The 23,520-nt window shown below is 36.5% G+C and overlaps 1 protein-coding gene across 3 annotated transcripts in view; it reads left to right on the forward strand.

Annotated features, from left to right (window-relative positions):
* The first annotated feature begins 15,462 nt into the window (after window positions 1-15,462).
* Window positions 15,463-23,520, forward strand: part of LOC117414808 (protein FAM107B-like) — a 29,538-nt gene continuing 21,480 nt past the window's right edge. The window contains exons 1-2 of one of the 3 annotated variants that reach the window (XM_034024612.3): window positions 15,463-15,692; window positions 23,229-23,360. The gene's annotated coding sequence lies outside the window, so the exon portion shown is untranslated. The remainder of the gene's footprint in view (window positions 15,693-23,228; window positions 23,361-23,520) is intronic. The other 2 variants (XM_034024611.3, XM_034024610.3) reach the window with 2 other exon arrangements.

Genomic DNA, 23,520 nt, shown 5'->3' on the forward strand with positions numbered 1-23,520 from the left:
ATTTCAGAATCCAATAATGCAATTACAGGTAGTTCAGTTGGCCTCCGGCTGACAGCAGATAAAACGCAATATTTCAGAATGTTTCCAAACACGTGGTGGTGTAACAGGAAAACCACATTCTTGCTGCTTAACAGTTCAGTTTCTGCTTCTTTAAAGACACTTCTTCAAAATCACCACCCACACTGTGTAAAAAAGATTATTGTAAGGCAAGGTATTAATAAATGTAAGACTTTATATATGATTATGGCTTCTTACATATACTTTTTTTTTCATCAGTAATGCACACTATTATGTGTACATTCTTAAATGTATATGGCATACCAGTACTGTATACAGAAAAAATCTCCCAGTAAATTATTGCTTAAAATTACAGTATAGTTTTAGCAGTTTTGACAGCCTGTTTAGCACAGTAGTGTTGAACACATTTTACCTTGTGGATTTTCAAAATATTTTCTGTAATGTAAACAAATCTGCTTCATTGCTTTTATCCAGTTAAAGGCTGACTGAAACAGTAAGATTACTTTCACTTTTACAACTTCACTGAACTGGCAAAGAGGAAGCCTATCGAATTCTAACACCAAAGCTGTTAAAACCTCATCTTGCACTTTGTGAATGATTCAAATCAGCTGGCTGATGATGGTAAATACAGATACACTTTTGAGGGAAAATATTAAAGTCATTTTCTTCAGAAGTTGCCCTTTTCAAATCACTCTGCCTTCCCTGGGAAGTATATGAGTAAAAATGCAGATTAGTGAGTAAAAAAAAAAAAAAAAATCTATAAATGTCCAACAGTACATGATTTTCCCCTTTATATCTCAGTGTATTGGAAAAACAGTCTCAAAATTTAAGAAAAAAAAGGTTTTATAAACATGTAAATCCCCTTTGCTGGTTAAAAATAACAATCGTGACTAAGAATGAACAGTGACACAATTTTGCTGATGCTGTCAAAGCTTTATAGTAGAAGTCCAGAGTAGGATTTTAAAATGAATTACTTGCAAAGGAACCAATGCAATCTGCTCCCTAATGGAACACAAGCTGCTGAATTTTAACTGTAGCCCAAAAACAATTATCAAAACAGTTATCTTTTCTTGAAATTACATGACCTGAATCACTAACATTCATGAAATGATAATACAATACAGTCTTGGTAATGATGCTGATTCAGGAGTCAAAAACATTTAACTTTCAAGCTAATGATGTGACTTTGAATTACTGGGTATTTTACTGGTAGTATATATCAGGACAACTGAATGTACATAAATATGTTAAATGAAGTTAAGGCTAATTATATTTACACAAGCACCTACAATGCTGAGTAGAAATTGTATCAGTGGGATTATACTGCATGTTGAGTACACTGAAGTCCCAATGGACAGTTTTTCCAATTAAGTGGGATTTAGCTGGTCCTCAGGGACACTTGAAAATGTGATTGTTAATTCTAGGCCTCTATCCTTCTGAGTTTAAAATTATTAAAAGTAATAATAGAATATTTTAGAATCACATCCAAGCTACACCAGCCCACAGTCCTCCGGTAAGGACTAGCCACTGGATTCTCTATGAGATGACTCATTTCTGTTTTCTTGTTCTTTTAACTTTTAAGGAATCCCCAAAAGAGGATGAGCTGTCGGGACAGGCTGACTTACCAGAGACAGATGATGGAACCTTATCTGGTAAGAACACTAACTGAAACTTCTTTCTGTGTTCCTGTTTTCTTGCCTTGTTGTTTTTTTATCTGGAGGCCTGGTTTTCGTTGTAATGCAAAGAGTCCCGAGAGAGCCTTTGTGGTTTGCTTGCTACCCAGGTGAAGATAAAATCTGCCTCAATGGAAGAAATAATAGCAAAGAAAGTTGACGATGAAAGGTCAGCTCTAGACAGACATATAACTGAAAACACGGAAAATGTTGATATTGTAGCGAGCCAGGGCAGTAGCCCCCTGCAAAGGTGACTAGAATGGCTTTGCTGCTCTAGTCCACAATCTCCAGCGGTTGCATAGTGTTACCGCCATATTAAATCTGGCTGGAGGTTCTGCTAAATTAAACCCCCTGGGTTTTGATTGGGTAGGTTTGGGTCAATCACTAACAAACCATATATGGGTTGGCTGATGCAAGAGTCTGGACCGATCAAGGAGACAAGACTTTAGGCAGGGAAGAGGCAGAGTATATAAAGAGAATGTTGACATTGTACAGCCTGCAACATGCAGAACATACAGTAGGTATAGTGTAGAGAACTTGGCCTCCAGCTCTGGTGGTGTTGCCTTGTAGCTTCCTTAATAAAATTGCTTGGGGTAAGATGTTCTGGATTGAACTGTGAATTACACTTACAATTTATTTTATTTGATCCAGGCAATCTGTTCACCTCTATTATAATATCTTTCAATTTTAGATTAATAGAAAACAGTTTTCTCTTGTACATTGGTGAAGAATGGAGTACAGTATTAAACAAAATGTAGTTTTTTTCATGAATAGAAAATACTTATGCGGAACATATTTCCCAGTGGAAAGACAGAAGGATTACAACAAAACAAAAACGCATCTGCCCTACACACTCTGTTCTGTTCGAGAGATGTCATTTCCATTGTTCGTGTTTCATGTGTGGACGCACAATGATCAGCTTTGCGGAGAACATGCATAACCACTGAATTAGTATGCATGGACCATGTACTGGGAGCCAAAGAGACGATTACCTCCTGCTCCCATGCCCCAGTGTGCCCTATTAAAATGTCATCATTCTGCAATCCCTGCACCTGTGCAAAGGGGAATAAACCAATGAGAACAGAAATGGAAAACCCCCAGCAAGACAGTGCTATTAACAATACTGGAGAAATCCCCAGAGGGGACAGGGTGCAGAATATGACTGAAAGCTGTTTTCATTCATCTTAAAGCTGAAATCCTGTATACATTAACCTAAAAAGCCATCCTGACAAGGCAAAAAAAAAGGTGTTTCACACCCTACTGTTCTCTCATAAAATGAATATATCAATAAAGAAAGAATTTACATTTCAAACATGAAACTGAAGCACACCGCCACCAATCACACTTCGACATACAGTAAATAGATGGAAGTAGTAAGTAATGGCTGATTCCCATTTGAAACTGTGCATGTACATGGATAATGAATTTAATAGGTGGCGTTTCCATGGCAAAATAGAAAAAGGTCTCACCTTTTTCTCACTCTATTTTGGTAGTATGTTTCGATTAATTTGGGTTTCCATGTAGTTTTCTTTTAGGGATAGAATTTCAACTTCCAAATGCGAATAACCTAATTAATGTTAAAATAGCGGAGGGTATATTTAAATGCTTCTGTCTGAGTTCCAATATGGCTTTGCTGATATCGTGCAGCATTCTGTAAAACATGGGATTCCACAACGTTTTTAGGTTGTGTTGAAGAACCGCAAGTGCAGCCAAGGGTTCATTTGGACATCAAATATTTTAATGTTTTAATAAAAAAAAAACACGGGAAACCAAAAAAAACCAAAAACATACAGTGTTACACACAAAAAAAAGTGCTGTGTACTATTTTTGTATTATTTGCTAAACATTTTTTGACTGCATATATACTTATTATAGTGCATATATACTTATTACACTGAAATACAACTTTAAATAATACCAGAAGCACGTCATATTAAGTCCTATTACAGTAGATGCTTGTTAACTGCACAGCCAAGGTGCCTACTGTAACAGTTGCAATTAACCAGTGTAACATTTGTTTTTGAAAATGTATGTTCCTTATTTTGGTTAAATGAAAATGTATGTCCCTTATTTTGGGTAAATGCATAAAATGATGAGGCACACGGGATGCAATTAATTGGAATGCACTGTACTTGCACAATTCGTAAACCTCTTAAATGAACCTACAGTAATATTATATTGGCACACCATGGCTAAATTGTAAAACAAAAATCTGTAAATGTAGTTTTTTCTTAATTCTCCAGAATAAATATTCACTGCTGGCACAATATTTAAACTGCTTTTAGAACTAAATTAATTTCCTCTGCAACCAGAATTAGGTCCCCTCCTGTGCCCCTCACTCAAATTCTATGCAGCACAGACTCTGGGCCTAGGGGCCCTAATACCAGCTGCTCATGAAGTGAGCAGTCAAAGTAAATCTAACGTCTAGAGAAATTCTAGAGATCAGAGGTAACGGCTGCCAACTGGCATGATGTCACAGCACATTCACCATCATCTTAGTAAAGGAGGACTTGCACATTATGAATACATCTTGGGAAGTAAATACTAAACAACGAAACAACCCAACAACCCAAACCAGCCAATCAATACTTTGCATCGATGAAAGCAACCAATCCCGAACCTGCATATGCCGAGAGCCAATCACAGCCTGTCAGCTCAACTGGATCACACAAAAGATTGCTCCGTTCATATAGGTTCAGGAGAGAAAGGTAGAAACATGGTGAGTTGGGAGGCATTTTAGAGTGGTACATACTGAGAGATTGAATTATCGTACACGGACTGTTCAGTAATTGCTCCGTTCATTTCTCAGGCAATGTCCAGATTTTAAATAGCAGTATTAAATCCTAACAAGTTAATAAAAAACAAAAATCTATTTACTAAATAAAACCTTTTTTTTCTCTTTATATGTATGTCATGCTTGTTTTTTATTTAAAAAAAAATGTTTGGGACTATTTTCTTAGAACGTCATTACTCAGCGGAAAGGTACCCGACAAATCAGTACAAGATCAAGGTAAATCTAGGTTTTAAGATGTTTAAAAAAGAAATAAATAAATAAATATTGTTTTCTAATAGCGATAGTGCCCTCTCGAGGATGGCTGTACAGTGTGATAGTTGACCTTGACTTTCGTTAGCGTTCTCGGCTTCGGCTCGGGACGCATAACTCCCGTTGCGGTTTACTACGTTAGAAGCATCATCGACGGGCTCTATTGAAGCTGGTTATAAACCTCTTATACACATACATATATAATATATAAATATAAATGCAACATTGCCTTTATGTCGTGAGTAATATCGAGAAATACAGTGTACAGCCTTTAATGGTAATTGGGTCGGCATTAAAAAAGAGCCTTCCATTTTAATTGCAATGTTACTTTGAACTACTATACAACCACGTGTGTGTTCTGCAAGGTTCTTTAACGGCTCAGCGCATTTTTTTTCAAGGTATCGCACTGACTCTGCAAATTAATTACGTTACTTATATTTGAACATGAAAGAGACTGGATTTTGTTTGTTGGGTTGTTTTTTCTTGTGTACAGTTTGGGCGCGTTGTTTTGTTCACCGCTGCAAATTTATCATTTAGCCGGAAGTACATCCGCTAGTGACTGGATTAAAACAACAGTTTGGTGACATTAAAGGGGAACTGTAATGCAAATTAATATATAACCATTTCAATAGAAAACATGTTAACTAAATCTTCTGATGCATTTTCAGCCTCTCCTTGACCAGTATATCGCATAAAAACAACCGATGAAAAAAAACAACGCGCCCTTTCCTAGTAACTGAAGACATTGTATTCTGGGAGATGTAGTTGTTAGTGGAAGTTTTAGGCTAGACAGGAGGGGAGGCAGACAAACTGTGCAGTAAAATTGCTATTTGTAGGCCCACTACATAATATTCTTATAATAATAATACAACTAAGAAGAGATGCTACACTGTTCTTTAGAATACATTACAAAGCAAGATGGGCTGAATGGCCTCCTCTCGTTTGTAAACGTTCTAATAATAATAATAAAAATAATAATAATAATAATAATAATAATAATAATAATAATAATAATAATAAATACCTCAATCTGAATTCCACAGGGACAGTGCAAGGCTCTCCCCAGTAGAATGTGGTTATATATTTTGTTGTTGTTGTTGTTGGGGATCAGGTGTTCAGATTAGTGACAAGAAGTAGGATACCTGAGCTTGATGAAGTAATATCAGTATGTCTCAGATACAAGTTATGTCACTTCTGGTTTCAAAAAGCATCTTACCAAGTCCATTAAGGATCGGCTTGGCTCTATTTTCCACTGAGTAATTTAATTTAGTAAAGTCTGGGTTCATATTTCCCTTTTTTTAACTTCATATTGTATGCCCCTTTTCTTTTTTTAAAACAGCCTTTTAACCCTTTACTGCCCAGGGTATGTTCCATACCTGCATAATGCCTATTTTCTCAATGTCAAATATATTAGACACTGACTAACGTAAATGAAGGGGCATCTTAATCATGTATCTTTATCTTGAAAGAGACTGATGTTTTACTTTTTCTTTTTTTTTTTAATTCGTGAATTATACTGAAGTAGATGTGTTTCATTGGCCAAGTAACCTGAATGGAAACCGTTGCCCATCATTGACAAGTGCTGTTGTATCATTTAATGCAGACATGTCCTTGCTTTATCTTTATACCTGAAGGTCAGCCACTTGAGCAGCACAGCTCCCCATACAAGTAGATGAAGTATAAATCAGTTATAGTACCTGTGACAGATCACATTTTTTTTTTCTGGCAAGGCAGCTGCAAACACTGAGAAGCTCTGTATTTACATAAGCACACAAGTGAAAGTGCCTTTCAAACTCTCAGTGTGTGGTGGCTCCTGGTCAAGGCATGATGGGGGAAAGTCCACTGTTGTAATTCCTGTTGTTGTGTATATAGATTTGGAATGCATTACAAACAGTATCTTATTTACTCTATTGCAACACTTAAAACAATTGAACATCGTATAGAGAGAAGGTTAGGTTTCCCCTTTATTTCCCCTTTCCCCTTTAAGGGGTTGAATACCTTCCTATGTTACTCCTTAATATAACAAAAGATATCTGCAGGCAGGTCAGTGATTAATGAACACCGCTGGTGCCAGGTGTCTGCCTTCAGCTGACCCATCCGTAAAACAGCACATGTGTGGCATAGGACACTTCACTGCCTCTCTTCATAGATTCCACATGTGCAAAACATGTAACATTATATAGCCTGTAGTACTAGAGGCTCAGAAGAGAGGCTGTGTGGTCCAGTGGTTAAAGAGGTCCCTGGTTCAAATCCCGGCTGCTGACTCACTGTGACCCTGAGCAAGTCACTTTACCTCCTTGTCTTTTGGGTGAGACGTTGTTGTAAGTGACTCTGCAGCTGATGTTTATTTAGCAGACACCTTTATCTAAGTCGCCTTGGATAAAGGTGTCTGCTAAATAAACAAATAATAATAATATAGCAAAGGTAACATCTGATTATACTTCTGTTAGCTACAATTTGTCATTGATTTGTCAGGTTAAAGTTATCAGTTAACTAGCATTTCTATTATGACAAGACCTATACTGTCATTTGTCCTGAAGCAAAGTAGGACTCCTAGTCGTCACACCTAAAGTAGAGATACTGAATATAGTGTACTTATTTAAAATATTTCTTCAGTAATTATATGCAAATAGTAATAATAATAATAATAATAATAATAATAATAATAAATAGTAGTAATTATTATTTGTTTATTTAGCAGACTCCTTTATCCAAGGCGACTTACAGAGACTAGGGTGTGTGAACTATGCATCAGCTGCAGAGTCACTTACAATTACATCTCACCTGAAAGACGGAGCACAAGGAGGTTAAGTGACTTGCTAAGGGTCACACAATGAGTCAGTGGCTGAGGTGGGATTTGAACCGGGGACCTCCTGGTTACAAGCCCTTTTCTTTAACCACTGGACCACACAGCCTCCTATAGTAATATACAGAACATAAAGAATCAACTTTAACAGTTTTCACTTAAATTAAGGTTTTCTCAATGGGAACATATTAACACTGGCTAGTCATGTTGGCCCTTAATACACCACCACTCCAAAGAGACATGATTCAGATGAGCTGTGACAGCACTGGGGATTGTCACTTACAATGTGAGAGACATTCATGTTTCAAAACCCCCCTTTTTCTCCCCACAAAGGACATCCTAACAACGATGTGTATGTGTGAAAGAATGCAAAGAAGGCTATAAAGGAATCTCTTTGTAGCTATTAAAGTTATTGTAGCCACTATGACAACAGAGTTAGGACATTCCAATGACCGAAGTGCATTTTACTTGAGTCATTTTGTCGTGTTTGAACTAGCTTGTTGAAGCTAGTGTTTTCCCCATTGCTGCAGGAACTGATGTCTCAAAAACTGAAGAGGTAGGGTAAAAAAAAAAGATGTTTGTGTAAATGTACATACAATTCCAGAGTGCTCAGTTATTCTTAACAGTTGTAGTTTGTTTTTTTCTTTGTCTGTTTGCTTGATTTCAATAAGCTACAAGAGGCTGAATTACAGTTTTTATTATACCGTACACTGTTCTGTTTTGCACAGACACACTTCACAAAAAAGTTGTATGTATTCATAAATTCAATATGCATTACTAAAATAACATGAAACTGGATCCACTCTTAACCAAGTTCCAGGGGCCATTTGTTATACTGGATTTTGGTCTGGGCTTGGTCACAGGACATATTGGTTAAGTGATCTCAGCTTTGGAAGGACTACAGCATGTACTCTCATCATCATGTTTCAATATAGCTGGCAGCCTTTAAGAAAATGAGACCTAGATTACATCAGGGAAAATGAAAAATACTCTTAGGTATGTTGGAATGTGTTCTTTCATGGCCACAGTACATGGGGAGGTCACAGTCCTCTGTGAACATATAATGTGGATATACTGTAGGGATTTTATCGCAGTGTCAGCTGAGGCGATGACAATATATAAAAAGCAGTTTGTTAGTTTAGTACTCAGAATGACCTGATTACTGAAAGTGGTCCATACTGTATATTTTTTTTAACCTGGCTAAAGAGTATCACACCCAGTTAATTCACTATTGAAAAATATAATTTACAGTACATGGTATTGACGGCTAGTTTTTCCATAGCTTGTCCACTTCTATTTGAAATGTCTCAAAAGCCACTGCCTAGTTGCAACACCTCATGCGGCAGAGAGGTCTGAGGTTGCGAGTTCCTCTGCAGCTGATGCATGTCAATGTACTTTCCTGCTTAGCAGTGACAACATGCTGGCTTAACCTTTGCAAGTAAACTCAAATACTAGTTTTCTTCAGTCCCGGAGGTAACCACCCACTTTATCACAATACACCCCGAGCTAGACTAACCAAGATTTGGACTTGCCATATCCTGCTTGTCAGTTAAGTTGCCTGCTGGGACTTAATCTCGGAGCACTGCAGTCATGAGAATTCTGTATTCACGACATTTCATTTGTGGGAATGTTTATCTATTGGAGTGATGTCATTTGCAGCTGGAGAAGAGTAGAGAATGCATTATTGGGCTTAACAAGTATAATGGAAATGATAGACTTAATATAGGCCAATAATAAATTCCACATTTTGTACACTTTGACAAAGGTGAACATTTTTACGGAGGACATTTAATTTCAACAACATTTTTAATTATTTAAATCTAAATTATCAAATAAATGTTAACAATATTGAGAACTTAAAATATAATGAACCTGTATGAACTGTACCACTGTTTCAGTTTTTTAGTGCTGTAGTTTGAAAAAAAAAAAAAAAAAAGAAAAAAATCAGTTACATCAGTTTAGAATCTGTTACCGGTAACAAATTAAAACAGTTTTTATTTAGGTTATGTATTACAATTAATATTTGCATGTAATTCAATTCTGGGGCAGCTGTATGAGTTTATAATTATTTCCACAGTTAAACTTTTGGAGGCATAAAACTAATAATTATAAATTTTGTTTATTTAAAAATGTTTTATTTATTTATTCTTTTTTTAATAAATACATCAAAACATCCATCTTTATAAAAAGAAAAAAAAATATTGAAACACCGATAAATATTTTGAAATATTACCCTGAAAAACAGATCTTTTGAACTATCCTTCGTGTCAGAAAAAAAGGAGTGGGGCAACCTGCCTTTACCCTTGCAACTCTATTAAAAGATGTTTAATTTACCACAATATACATCTGCCTGTGCCTAGTAACAACAAATAGTTGGAGATACATGATAAAACATAAGAGTTGCTATGCTGAGCTATCTACATCCCATCAGCTATCTAACCCCCCTCAGCTATACTTGTACTTCCCCTCATGTTTTATCTCGCCATTTAGTTCCACTTCCAAAGAGCTACATGAAATATCAGCAAAGTGATTGACTGTTCATTTCAGAAAGAGTTTTGCAATGTCTTTCTGTCTGTTACCAGAGTTAGGTGTGTAATAAATTCGATCGCAAGTTTGAAACCTGGTTGTGCGAGGTCTTTGCTGGGGACTCCGGGGGGGCACCGCATTGGCTTTGGCACTTCCAGGGTTGGGGAGGTGGGATCCGGCTTAGACTGTTTCTCGTCACCGCTCTGCGGCGACTCCTGCATGCTGAGTGAGCTTGGGGGCGGACATTTGCTGGGCTGGTCTTCGTCCTCCAGAGGCTGGTAGCCTGTTAATCTGCTCTTGAGTTTGTGGTTTCGGAGGATGCCCACTGAGCCTCAGTTCCCTGAGCTGTGTGGGGAATCGCCACAGTGAAGGAAAAAAATAATAATAATAATTGGGCATTCCAAATTAGGAGAAAATCGGGGGTAAAAATAATTGGAGATTCTAAATTTTAAAAAAGCATATACTGATATAAAAGAAAGGGGGGTTATGTGGTCAGATTTAAGCACTGCTGTGCTAAAGTTATCAATGTAATTATTTTTAGAGGACTGGAGCAAACCAGTTTCCACGTTATTTGGCACTTCTGAACATTGGAAACCAAAGCATATTCTTTCACTGAGAAAAAATATTTCAAGGGAAGTGTAACATGAAAATGAATAGTAGCGGCCAATCTAACTGGATTGACCTTTATCCTTACTGTAGCCAAAGTAGTGCACATTAAAGCCTAATATCTTATTGCTTTGGGTTTTTAACATTGGATTTTGGACCTCAATATGGCCACAGCAATAATCAAATTCAATTTCACTTTAGGCCACTTAAGGGAGCTGTGTTTGAAGTCAGACACAGAGGCATCACTGTTCTTATGTTTATGAAACAACAGCCTAAAATAATGTGTTTTAATTGAGTTGTCTGATATAATTCCAGTTTGGATACATTTGCAGACACTGTGTAAACAATCATTTTAACTGTATCTTAAAAATGGATCGTATTCCTTTTAACACAGATTCTTTTTTTTATTTGAGCTATAGATTATTATTAGCTATAGTCTTATTCAATATATTATAATATAATATAATATAATATAATATAATATAATATAATATAATATAATATAATAGATGGGCTTCAGTGAGTTACAGGAAAATAATTCCATCTAGGGTTTCTGTGACATCATAAATTACGAGACCGAAGGTTGAGTAATTTATAAACCGTCACATTTTTTTTTACATATTCTCATTTTTTACATATTCTTATTCTAGAGGAATTATCACTTTTTGACATCACTACTGTGGTATTATGCCTTTTTTCCTTCGAATGGCTCAGGATGCAAATATAGCTTTCATCCATGTGTTATAATGTGTTATTTACAATTTACCTACGATATATTTTCAAATAAAAAATACCCCATACAATCCTATGTAATCTCTTCTTACCTAACTATGTCAAACTAATACTGACAGCAGGGTATGAATGCAGTATGTAAGCTCTGAAAAAAACAAGAAATAATAACATATTTACTGTATGTTATTCTAGGTCCTATTCACAAATAGGAGTTTTGATAAATTACATTGGTGCTGGTCTGTAATCCATTGAACTAGTCACCAAAGTGACTGAAAATCATATTTCTATAGTACTTACTTTTTATATTACTTTCTATCATTCCAATTTTCCTGCTTGAGGGGCAGTGAGGTGGAGAAGGACATACATGTTGCAATCAGCCTTGAAGAGTCTTTTTAGATGCATTTTTGCTGGAATAGTGAGCACTGACCAATGAACTAAGCAGAAACAACAACTGATAGCCATACAGAATACACATTATATGATAATAAACAGGCAAGAAATTAAACTTATTCTGTTTAAATTTTATATTGAATTCAAACTGATGAACAAAATCCTGAGCAATCAAATATCAAGTCCTTGTCTATAACAAACATTTTCTGGCATTGCTTTCTTCTAGTCCGAGGTGTACTGACAAGGCGAGGCACACCCAGAGTGATGTAAGCTCAGGCATCCTTGTACACCGTGTCTTTTTTGGCTCTGATGTCACTAGTTTGGAACATAAACATTGTTCCTCTTTCTCGACATAAGGGTCTAACAGCATTGCATGCTGAGTTTGCATGGGCAAGTAATTCTGCTCACACCTGCTTCCTTTATAGCAGGAGATGAGTGACGAATAGTCCCCAGTGGGAGTTTATGTCCTTTTTTTGTAACAAAGTAGGATTAATCAGCCCTCCTCACATGCAGCCAGCTCGCCAGCTCGTCATATTTAAACTCCATCCAGAATGAGTCACACATAAGGACTAAAGCATGATTTCACTGTTAAAAGACTAGGATTGAACCAATATAGTCACTTAATTAAAAAGACTGCCACTGATGAAGGCATTAGCCTAAAACATTTGACTATAGTTTTGCCTTTCATTGCTGACGGACATTTTTAAATCGTTTACTCTGGCCTTTCATTAACTTTCTCTTTTAAAAAAATGTGCTTACCAAAATTATACATTTGAGATTCAAATACAGTAAATATATAATTTTGGTAATGAATTGCATAATGATGGATAGGCATATGTTCAAAGGTTTTTTTGATAATTTGTTTTCAAAAGCGAGAATGCTGTTTTACCATAGTAGTGAATGCAGCACAGTATGAATAGTAGAAAATCAATATTCATCAGGCACTTAGTAGCATTTAGGCTTTGGGATATGTTATGGCGTATCATGTCACAGTTGCAAGGCAAGATGAGACAAGGAATCTGATTTTAACAATCCACAGGCAAAGGCAGGCCCATATTGCTCCACCAATCTGTCCCTGTCCTTCAGGGGACCACAGTGACTGTGCATAAGAGTTATTTTTCTCGAAAGATTCGTATTAATATGTACGAAGAGCAAGTTAGCAAAAGTATTACAAATACTCAAGTGTCTATATACAAAATAAAATGCTTTTGAATGTCAACTTCAAATTGTAAAGGTCCTTGCTTGTTAGAACATACTTATGGCTTTCTGACAGTATTGAGTGTGTACTTCATATGCCTTGGCTCTCATACCCGGCTCCAGTTGTCAGAAAGACAATTATTATTTATTAACATTTTGTAATAAAATCAGTATGTCATATATCGTCTGTTCCTGATCAACATTTTTTTTTTTTTGGGGGGGGGGGGGGGGGAACGGACAGGACTGAAAGTTTTACATTAGTACATCACAATTTCCATCAAGCCAGGAAGTGTACATTTAACAGCATGAGCACATCTGGAAATAAACAGTATTCACATGGACAAAAACCCTACACATGCAAGCAATTACAACGTTGGCATTGTGAAGTTGTTTTTTCAGATCAGAATTATTTTGAATTCAATGGCTATTTTATTTCTATAACCTGTAGAAACAGAACACTGTAGTTCCCATTTCCCTTCATATTTGGCGGTTTGGGATTGGGCGGTGCAGTGGATGCATCAGTACAATACATGTACTTCCCTTTTGGTTATGGGTTGGGTTCCAGCCCAGATGACAATAGTCTTTAAATCCATTTTGTTTTGTTTTAGCTCTGAAGTTACTTGTATAACTGTTTTTGCTGTGAGGCTGTATTTACTTTCTCTGTCTGGTTGTTTGGAATACCAATGCTTATCAATGCATGTCCAGTAGTGTAATAAAGGATATAGGCTTCTTGGTAGGTACACACTAAAGTGTAGTATAGGTCAGTGAGGAACACATTATCTTTGTCTGTCATGGGAGTACACCTCTATCCTGACCTGACCACCCCCTGTCCTTTAGTGCTGCTCTGAAGCAGATATTATCAACTGTGCAAAACTCGGCTGAATTCTGTAATTTATGATCTGGACAAATCTACTAAGTTGACCAACAGACTGGAGCTGGATTCTGTCAGTCACAACTAAACATTGAAATATCCCCTAATATTAAACACGTTAATGAATGTGTGAACTGTATGTTAAAAACAATGTAAGCTCCCATGGGGCAGTCATGCTTAACTGAACATGTGCATTGGATTTTTTCCCATCGAGAACAGTTCAGTTTTGAAGTGGCCTCTCATTAATATACTGTACCAGTTTTAAAGTAAAATGAGCTTTTATCGTTATAGCCAAAACTATTTAGGTTCAAACCAGGCTTTCATAACAGACAGTGTGTGGTTGGTGGTTAATTACCTTTGACACATATCCTATATGCAAGTCATAAATTCCAGAACCAATACATGTTTATTGAGTTTTATACAATTCTGTTTTTATCGATCACTACATATGTCCATAGATTACCATTGAGAACAAGGGAATTCTAAATGGAAATGGAAAAATAAATTGAAAATGTAATGTTCAACAGGAGAAGGCAATATTTATTCAAACATCTGTGGCTGTAGATACTAAAAGACAGAAGAAACAGAAAAAAAACAGCTTGTGGTATAAAGGGCTTATCAACATTACATGTTTTTCAGAAGGTACTGTGGGACTGACTAACTGGCTCACTCTGTTCCCAATAGGGAAACAGAAAAATCTGTAGAAAGGAACTTTTATAATGTGATTCAACTGAAACTGGAGACCTTCAAGTATGAACCTGGAAACACTAACTGGTTTATAACACTGGCATATACTCACATGTTACTAGGCTGTGTGGTCCAGTGGTTAAAGAAAAAGGGTTTGTAACCAGGAGGTCCTCGGTTCAAATCCCACCTCAGCCACTGACACATTGTGTGACCCTGAGCAAGTCACTTAACCTCCTTGTGCTCCGTCTTTCGGGTGAGACGTAGTTGTAAGTGACTCTGCAGCTGATGCATAGTTCACACACCCTAGTCTCTGTAAGTCGCCTTGGATAAAGGCGTCTGCTAAATAAACAAATAATAATAATAATAACTATGGTGTGGTGTTTTACATAAGAAGCATATTTCCCACCTTGCCAGTGAATATTAAGGTGTTATTATGCCCTGCTGGGCATTTAGTGGAAGCGGTCGTTTGTGTGCATTTCACACACTTTCCACCTGGCTGATAATATATACCAGTTTACAATGAAAATTAACAAAAGAGTCTCCACTCCCTAACCACACTTGATTGATAATGCATATGCTGACTCTGGAAAGGTACCTTTTTTTGTTTCCAAATGAACTATTAACATTAAGAATGAGTAAACTTTTTAAGACAGAAACTACCAAAGAAACGAGTGCAAAATTGAAAATGAAAATGTAAACAAACATGTGACTGTATTGGTTAGAGATGTGTATGTGTTTTTTTTTTTGTTTTTTGTTTTTTTTAATTTTGTCCATGTATGTAGATATTCTGTAGCACATTTGTATGTGTGTGTGTGTAAAACAGACTCCGCCTCCTTCTTTCTACTCATCCACCCCATGAGACCTGGAGCCCTGTTAAATTTCCTTTCTCGTAATAAATAAAACGCAGAGGAAAGGAAGGGAGGAGTCTACTGCGTGACTCAATTATTGAATCAACGGGGCCACCCTCCCCAATCCCCAAGCACTGGTAATGCATTTCGTGGGGATGTCTCATCTTCTTCAGAGCGGCTCGCAAGAAAAGGGAGAGCACACCTTAGTAAACATTAAAACGGAGTAAACAAGCCTTCTTCCTGAAACAAGGAAACAGCTTTCTACACAGAGCAGCATAATTCGCAGGAGTTTAAGGTACGGCTCGCCATTAGTTTACACAATTGTTTGGTTCATAATTCTCCTCATGAACAAAACCACTGCTATTCACTTAATTATTAATTTTAGCCTATATCTATCACAACGGTACGGCTAACTAAATTGCTTAAACTACTGAGTGATATTATAGAACTTTTTGGGGGGAACGGTGTGTACTGCATGAGCATATGGCAACCTCATGTTACGATATGCTGTTGGGGAAAATCTGAGACAAACGGAGTGGTTTAAGCGCAATCTGGTTGTGCTGTCTGGAAAAATGTTGTGATGTATTAATTAATTAAATTTATATATATATATATATATATATATATATATATATATAATATATTGCATCATGAACGCATTCAAGAATCACTGTGGAGTCAGATCGTTACATGTAATACATTTCAAAGGATATACAGTCAGTACTTATTTTGTACATGCAAATCTTTGGTTTCGGTAGTGTGTTGCAGACACTGTTCTTGTAATTGTATGGCATACTGAGATCCACACTGTAATTAAATCTGGTAATCCATTTGTAAGCACGTTTGAATGAACAGATAAAAACACCATGGTATCTCTTAACAACAATGCAATTGTGTAAAATGTGTTTTTACAGTGCCCTCCAAACTAGTACTGTACTGTACGTATTATTTTAGACGATTCTCTTAACATAGATTCTGACATTCTGTACATGTGTAATATAAGTGAGTTTTAAACCGAGATTTTCTTTTTTTGGGGGGGGGGGTTGTGGGTATAGGGCCAAGTGCACCCCCCCCCCAAATGTGCCACGCCCCCAGTTAGTGATATAATAGTGCAAAGACAAGAGCACATTTGAATAAATTAACAAATGTGCTGGTGTAAAAGAAGCGGAAATAAAACTGAAAAAAGTTTTAGTAAGGAACAGGTTTGTTCGGTTCTTCCTAGTTTCATGCAGTTAGAAAAGAAAATGTGCCTTTGCACTCTTGCTTCAAAGTAGGACCCTTTGTGTTCAACATTAGATAGCAAGATGTCTTGTAATATACAGTACTAATAACATGTCATAAAGTTACAGTGGATACAGCGGGTCTTATTCACATAGCAATGTTTTGTTTACAACCGTTTCTGTCCATTTTAATGAATTAAATGCAGTTCATTAAAACTGCATTTCCTACAGGAATTAACACTGAAAAAACACTCCTTTTGCAAATAAATACCAGTTAGTCTTCCGATATATCAAACATTTTCCCATTGTTTTTAGAAATAATTATGCACACAAAAGTTACCTTAACAGTAAAGTTTTACCTGACTGGAAAGCAGTCAGTTGTTTGGATATGATAACATTGTGTTTTCTTGTCACTTGCCCATAAAATCACTGGTTTGACCCAATTTTTTATTTTTATTTTTTTCTTGGTAGCGTGTTGCAATGTGCTGTATGTTGCAAGTGTGGAACAGTGGGTGTGTTGGGGGCTGGGGGGATTGGCTGTCCTTCAGGAAGTAGAGCACTAGCCATGCAAGTCTGCACATGTGTTAACAATTAAGGGTTCATTTTGTTAAAACTTTTTTTACATCTACTTTTTGATTTTTGAACTGATACTTGTGTATCATGCCCCTTCCTTGGTCCTAACTACTTGTCCCAAACCATCTCATGAAAAATTACGTTTAAAAATATATCGTTAGCAAAGACAATTCTTTCTGAAGTGATGAAGTGTAGAGTCAGAGTTTGTATTGGCTATCATTATTTAAATGGGTAGAATGGTTTAAAAATGGGTAACATAATGCAATCATACGTTTTAAATATTGTAGAATAGGATTGTGGAAGAGTTTTTTTTTTTTTTTTTTTTGTGAAAAGCAGCTATTTGTTTGTTTTAAAAGTGCCTGTTGTATGTTTTTCATTCTTCAAGAGAGACCGAAAAGGAGTGATATCTTGTCTGTCAGTTACTGAAAAAAGGGGAACATTCTCTTTAAGGTTCCCTTAAGTATTGTTTCTAAGTTTTTCATAAATGAATCATGTACTGTAAATGTAGAATTTCAACATTAGACTGTGTAGTACATACTGTACAGTACATACCGATGTCGAATAAAGGGACATTGGAAAATGAGTTATTAATTGCACACAAACAAAATGGGGTTTACTGTGACGGCAATGTTTTTTTTTATTAGTAAACATTTCTTTAAATGTACTCTAGTTTTATTATTTGTTTATTTAGCAGACGCCTTTATCCAAGGCGACTTACAGAGATTAGGGTGTGTGAATATGCATCAGCTGCAGAGTCACTTACAATTACATCTCACCCGAAAGACGGAGCACAAGGAGGTTAAGTGACTTGCTCAGGGTCACACAGAGTCAGTGCCTGAGGTGGGATTTGAACCGGGGACCTCCTGGTTACAAGCCCTTTTCTTTAACCACTGGACCACACAGCCTCCTTACATTACATCTATCTTTACTTTTCTTTCAGTAAGTACAAATTTCTGTTGCACTAGACCACAAACAATTTGTCTAAAACATAAACATTTGCATCTGCCACTGCATGTCTGCTGAATATGCTAACATAAAACTTTGAAAGTTATGCATATCCTTGATTGGTTTGTACCATTTGGCTAAAAGGTGTATTCAAAATTAAAGGATAATATAAAAACAATTAGTGATCTCATTCTCCATTTACAGTTCTAGACAAACTTGTTTCTAAAAAGGTAGAACAATTCAACAGTACCTGCTTGAAGGAAACAAAAATATATAAATATATATATATATATATATATATGGCTTGAAAATTGTCACACTGTCATTACAGTTTTTTTTTTTTGTGTGTTTTACCAAACAAAGCAGAACTTGTTTCGCAACAGCTTTAGCTGTTCATTCGCAATCCAAGATTAAGATTTCAGTATACATATTAATTATTATTATTATTTTTATTATTATTGCTATACTGATTATTGGAAACTTGTATTTACAACTTGCTCCCATTTTTGTGGGATTTGTTTAAGCGCTTTCTAAATGAAAAATTATCACAAAATGTGAAGTGTCTAGATTGAGGCATGCTTCCAGAAACTTCTGGAAAAGTCTTTTGGTCTCTCGATGAAGCTACAACTTGGAAGTCTACATTTAAACAACAAAGAGGGAATGGCAAAACTGGCAGTTTGAAAGTGTAATGCTGTAAACGACCAAACAGGCCCCGTTTAAATTGTGACAAACTTTAACTTCTGACCCCAGGCCGAACACATCTGAAATTCATTATAAATGTCTGTGTGTTTAGAAAACACACATTGGTCAGTGCATTGATCGCCAGACATTCCAGCAGAACTACAATAGCAGGTTCTCCGCTCGTCATTTTTGGTCCCAATTGGTTTGACCAGGATCATGAGAAATGGCAAAACTTGCAGCTTCTTCCCACAAGTCTGTCTGACAAGGAGATGGGTTGTGACAGAAGGGATAGGAAGCACATGTACAGTGACCATGTGAAATAACACTGATGTGCATGGGAATGGGTATTTCAATAGTGAAACACTTGTAGTAAAAGAGCTCTTTCAGTAGGCGTGAACTTGAAGTTTAAAAACAGCAAGACCTCTTCCCTTAATGTTTGACTGATTTAAACTAGATCACTGTAACCAATATAAACACATTACCTGTGACCCCTGCAATGGTAAATGCACTGTGGCTCCTGGAAAGGGAGATGCGCTTAATGTGATAAAACCTTGGCTCAGCAACAGAGATTCAATCACTATCATTTTACTGAGAAATGTGAGATGCTTCAAAATCCAAAAGCATTCACTGTCTGGTGAAAAAAGTATTTTCATATTAAAATTGTATTATATGGTTGACGGAAGAGCTGTAATGATCGCTCCATAGTACATTGGGATATGAATTGGATAGAAAGTTAGGGTTAGGTATCATTCACTGCCTGCTTTTTCTTTTGAGTTGTGTGCTCTGTTATATATTCTACTATATGCTAAACTGAATATGGGGTCTATATTAATGATCTAAACAATGGCAGATCAAGCTGTATCATTGTAAAATACTGATTACTTGCAAGGTAATACAAGTACCTTCATATCTCGGTTATTATTATTATTATTATTATTTATTTCTTAGCAGACGCCCTTATCCAGGGCGACTTACAATCGTAAGCAAAAACATTTCAAGCGTTACAATACAAGTAATACAATAAGAGCAAGAAATACAATAACTTTTGTTCAAGTAAAGTACAAGTTTGACAAACCACAATTCAATAATACAGCAGGTAATAGTGATAGTTACATCAGGATGTGATTAAATACAAAGTACTACAGGTTAAAAACTTGGCAGATTACAGTATTCTGAAGTACAGGATTAAATGCAGTAAAATAGGGGCTGATAAGAGCAAAATAAAGCACATTTACATGAAGGGTGATAGTGTCCCAGGATACAAACAGAGGAGTTCTACAGGTGCTCTTTGAAGAGGTGAGTCTTAAGGAGGCGCCGGAATGTGGTCAGGGACTGGGCAGTCCTGACCTCGGTTAGTACGGATATCTCTGGAGGTACTACAGTATAGTGTTTGCTCATTTCTTACTGTATTATTATGCATCTGGTTATTTCAATTAAGCCACGAAACCACAAGCACATTTTCTGGGTTTTCTTTTTTTAAATCTGTTCACCCCCCCCCCCCCCCCCCCCCGGAAGCTGTTTAGACTGTCAGTGATGGGCCATCCAAATGAAGCTTTGCATGCTGCTTTGAAGAGTTTTGTTCGAAGCAATTGCAGGTTAAATTACTGTTTTACCGACAGCAGCTTTGTCTAGAAAATGCTTGCACAAGAAAAAAGCTGCACAATCCAATTCTTTGGCTCTGAATTTTTTCCCAGTCTCTGCCAGACCCACATGTGATTCACAGTATGCTTGGTTAAACTCTTCACTGCCAGGCATATCCATCCTGCTGTAAGGGTTACACAAGTCTCATATGAGAGGAAAAGGGTATACAGTGACCTAAAGCATCCATTTCATTAATAGGGTCTTCCCAGCATCCCCAGGAATGGTTGTGGAAAGGGCTGTGTGTATTTGAGAAGATGGAGGTTAAATAGAGGTATTCATGTTTGTGCCTTCTACATCAGGAGCATCTTGACTGAGAATCAAATAAGGTGAATGTGCTGGTTAAGTATGCTAGGAGCATACTGGGAAATACAAAGTGCAACCTCTGAAGTACAGTAATAGAGAATGTAATAAAGACCTTTTACATTTAAAAATGAATCTCCACAATTTCAACTCCTGTTCTTAGTCGTTATCCCCCCCCCCCCCCCCAACACAAACACACACATGCTTTTCTAGTAATAACTAAATTGAGTGAACAAAACAATGTGTTCTTTACTTTTTACTGACAAAGTGAGCAACAAACAAACTCAAATTATCATGGCTGTATACAATAGGGCCAGTTTGTAAAGACAGCTGTCTGTCTTCTTTTAGATGTATTCCTAATGAGCTTCCAGTAGCACAAGAAAGTATGTTGGGACCCAATAGACGCAGACATACCTTGTCTAAAATTGTGTATGTTAAAGATGGCTGTAGTTGCTGATAAGAAAACTGTATACTGCACTTATTGTTTGACTTGCAGACCTGAGTGATGCTTATTAGCAGCTGCTATAGACCCGGCCCAGCCCTCAATAGGACAGGTGTTTGAACCAGGCTTCTTGCATGCTTAAAATGTGAACAGTTTCAGACCTCTTACATTTAGCCAATCACAATCATAGACAACCAGCTATCCTCAGGGGTAGAAAATAAAGTGGCTATGGATTTTAAATTCTCTTACCCCCTTGGGAAGATGTATTCTAGCTTTGTGTGGTTTAATCATAGTTCACTGTCTCTTAGGTTCTATAACCTAAATCACCTTCCTTATCCTTGTCAGCCTATGTGAAGGCTGATGCATGGTTTCAGGATTTTGTTTAGCAGCCGGCCAGAGAACAGAAATGATTCACTCTGATAAGTGAACCTGGCACATTGCATTGGTATCTTGCTAATATGTCTGGGTTACTGTTTACAATTACTTTAACAGAAATTAGTAGATTATTATTAGGTGCTAAGGATATCTGAGACAACTTTTTTCTCTTGGGAGGTAAGCAAAACGTGTGTGTCGCTGTCTCTTTCCCAAATGAGAGCCTACCTTTAGAATTTAGAGTATTTTGAAATTCTTTCCTTATTGAGTCAGGGTGTTGCTTTGTTGCCCAGACCTGTCTGATTTTATTAGCACTGCATTTAAACTGCGTGCTTTGACTAAAACTAGCATTGGCTGCTATCTTTTCACATATTTCTCTTTTTAATAACTATTGAGGCCTTTAATAAATCAGTAAAGTATTTCATTTGCTGGTACTTGATGCAGCTCTAACATAGGTTTTCTGTTAACAGAAGCATGAAAATAGCTTAATGCATACTTCTCATAGATCATCCAGCACTTAGCAACAGCCATAAACAACATATCGACCAGGTAATCAGGAACTTCTTTGATTTAGTTGTTTGTAGGACCATTCTATGAAAATGTAAATGTTTACATCAATGATATTTTATCCCCAATAACTCATGAGGGCTGAAGCAAGTAGGTTTTTTTGTTTTTGTTTTCATGGATTAAACTGCTTGAGGCACACACTACTGTTATCGATATCAACAAAGAACATTTTTAATATGTTATAATACAACTTCTGTGTGGGTCTGGGGCTTTATTTTCACTGCTTGAAAAGCAAGCAAGTCTGAAATATTAAAGAATACCCGACTACTTAATTTGTTCTTTTCTCTGTGTGTTTTTTTTTTTTTAGGTATGTTGTCAGAACCTTAATCCCTGGCCTATTTCTGTTACAATACAGCCGAAAAGGCAGTTTTGGGGAGGTCAAAGTGTTTTGCAAGTTTATCACACTGTCATGTAGTGACACGCTAGCCTGGGTTTTGTGCTGGTTCTTCTAAATGTTACGTTGAGTTTGTAATTGAGTATTTTGATTCAGTGCTGGAACTGAAGATGGAGACTGCCTATTTTTTTTTTGTTCATTTGGCAGTTTTATAGAAGCTGAGTTTAATTTTGTACACTAAAATTTGCAAGAAACTATGAGTGTATAAGACAAATTGTTTGAATTTTATTTATATATATATATATATATAATGTGTATATATTTATATATATGTGTGTGTGTGTATATATGTATATGTGTATATATATAATATATATATATATATATATATATAATATTAGTATGTATGTATTGACTGCACACACTATCTTGAATATAGTAAATCAGTCACTTTATGCTTATAATAGGGCTACAGAAACACTTTGCACTGTAAAATGTTGGTTACAGTTAAGCCGCAGGAAACACGAAGGGTGTGAAATTGTGATTTTAAATAACTCCATCCGTATTTGGTATCTGTTTAATCTCTTCACTTCAGGGACCCACCCTGTCTGTTTGCTAAATGAGTTGAGGTAGTGGAGAACAAAGAAACAGACTTTAAAGTATAATCCAGCTGTCGGCACATCTGTATTTTTTTCATAGTATGTAACTACTATTAAAAAAGGGAACTTGTTGTTTTTGCTCCCCTTTCTCGTATAGATCACTATATTAAAACCCTGCTTCAGTATAACTCATTTGATCTCCTGCCATCATTATTTGCATGCAGCAACTTTCAGGAAGAAAAGGTTCTGTCCCTGTGGGTGAAGTCAAGATTGGATCATCCCAGGTGTGGTAAGATAAACTCAAAAGAAAGTAGGAAATTTCTGTAGTGCACAATGGACACCAATTAATGCATTCAGTTTACTTCAATTGGGATGGAAGTGTGTGTGTGAGAGTTCACAATAATGTGTAACGGGCAACATAATCTCTGTTTATTCCCTATGAACCTGAG

This window comes from Acipenser ruthenus, chromosome 7, assembly GCF_902713425.1.
Source record: "Acipenser ruthenus chromosome 7, fAciRut3.2 maternal haplotype, whole genome shotgun sequence".
NCBI lineage: Eukaryota > Metazoa > Chordata > Actinopteri > Acipenseriformes > Acipenseridae > Acipenser > Acipenser ruthenus.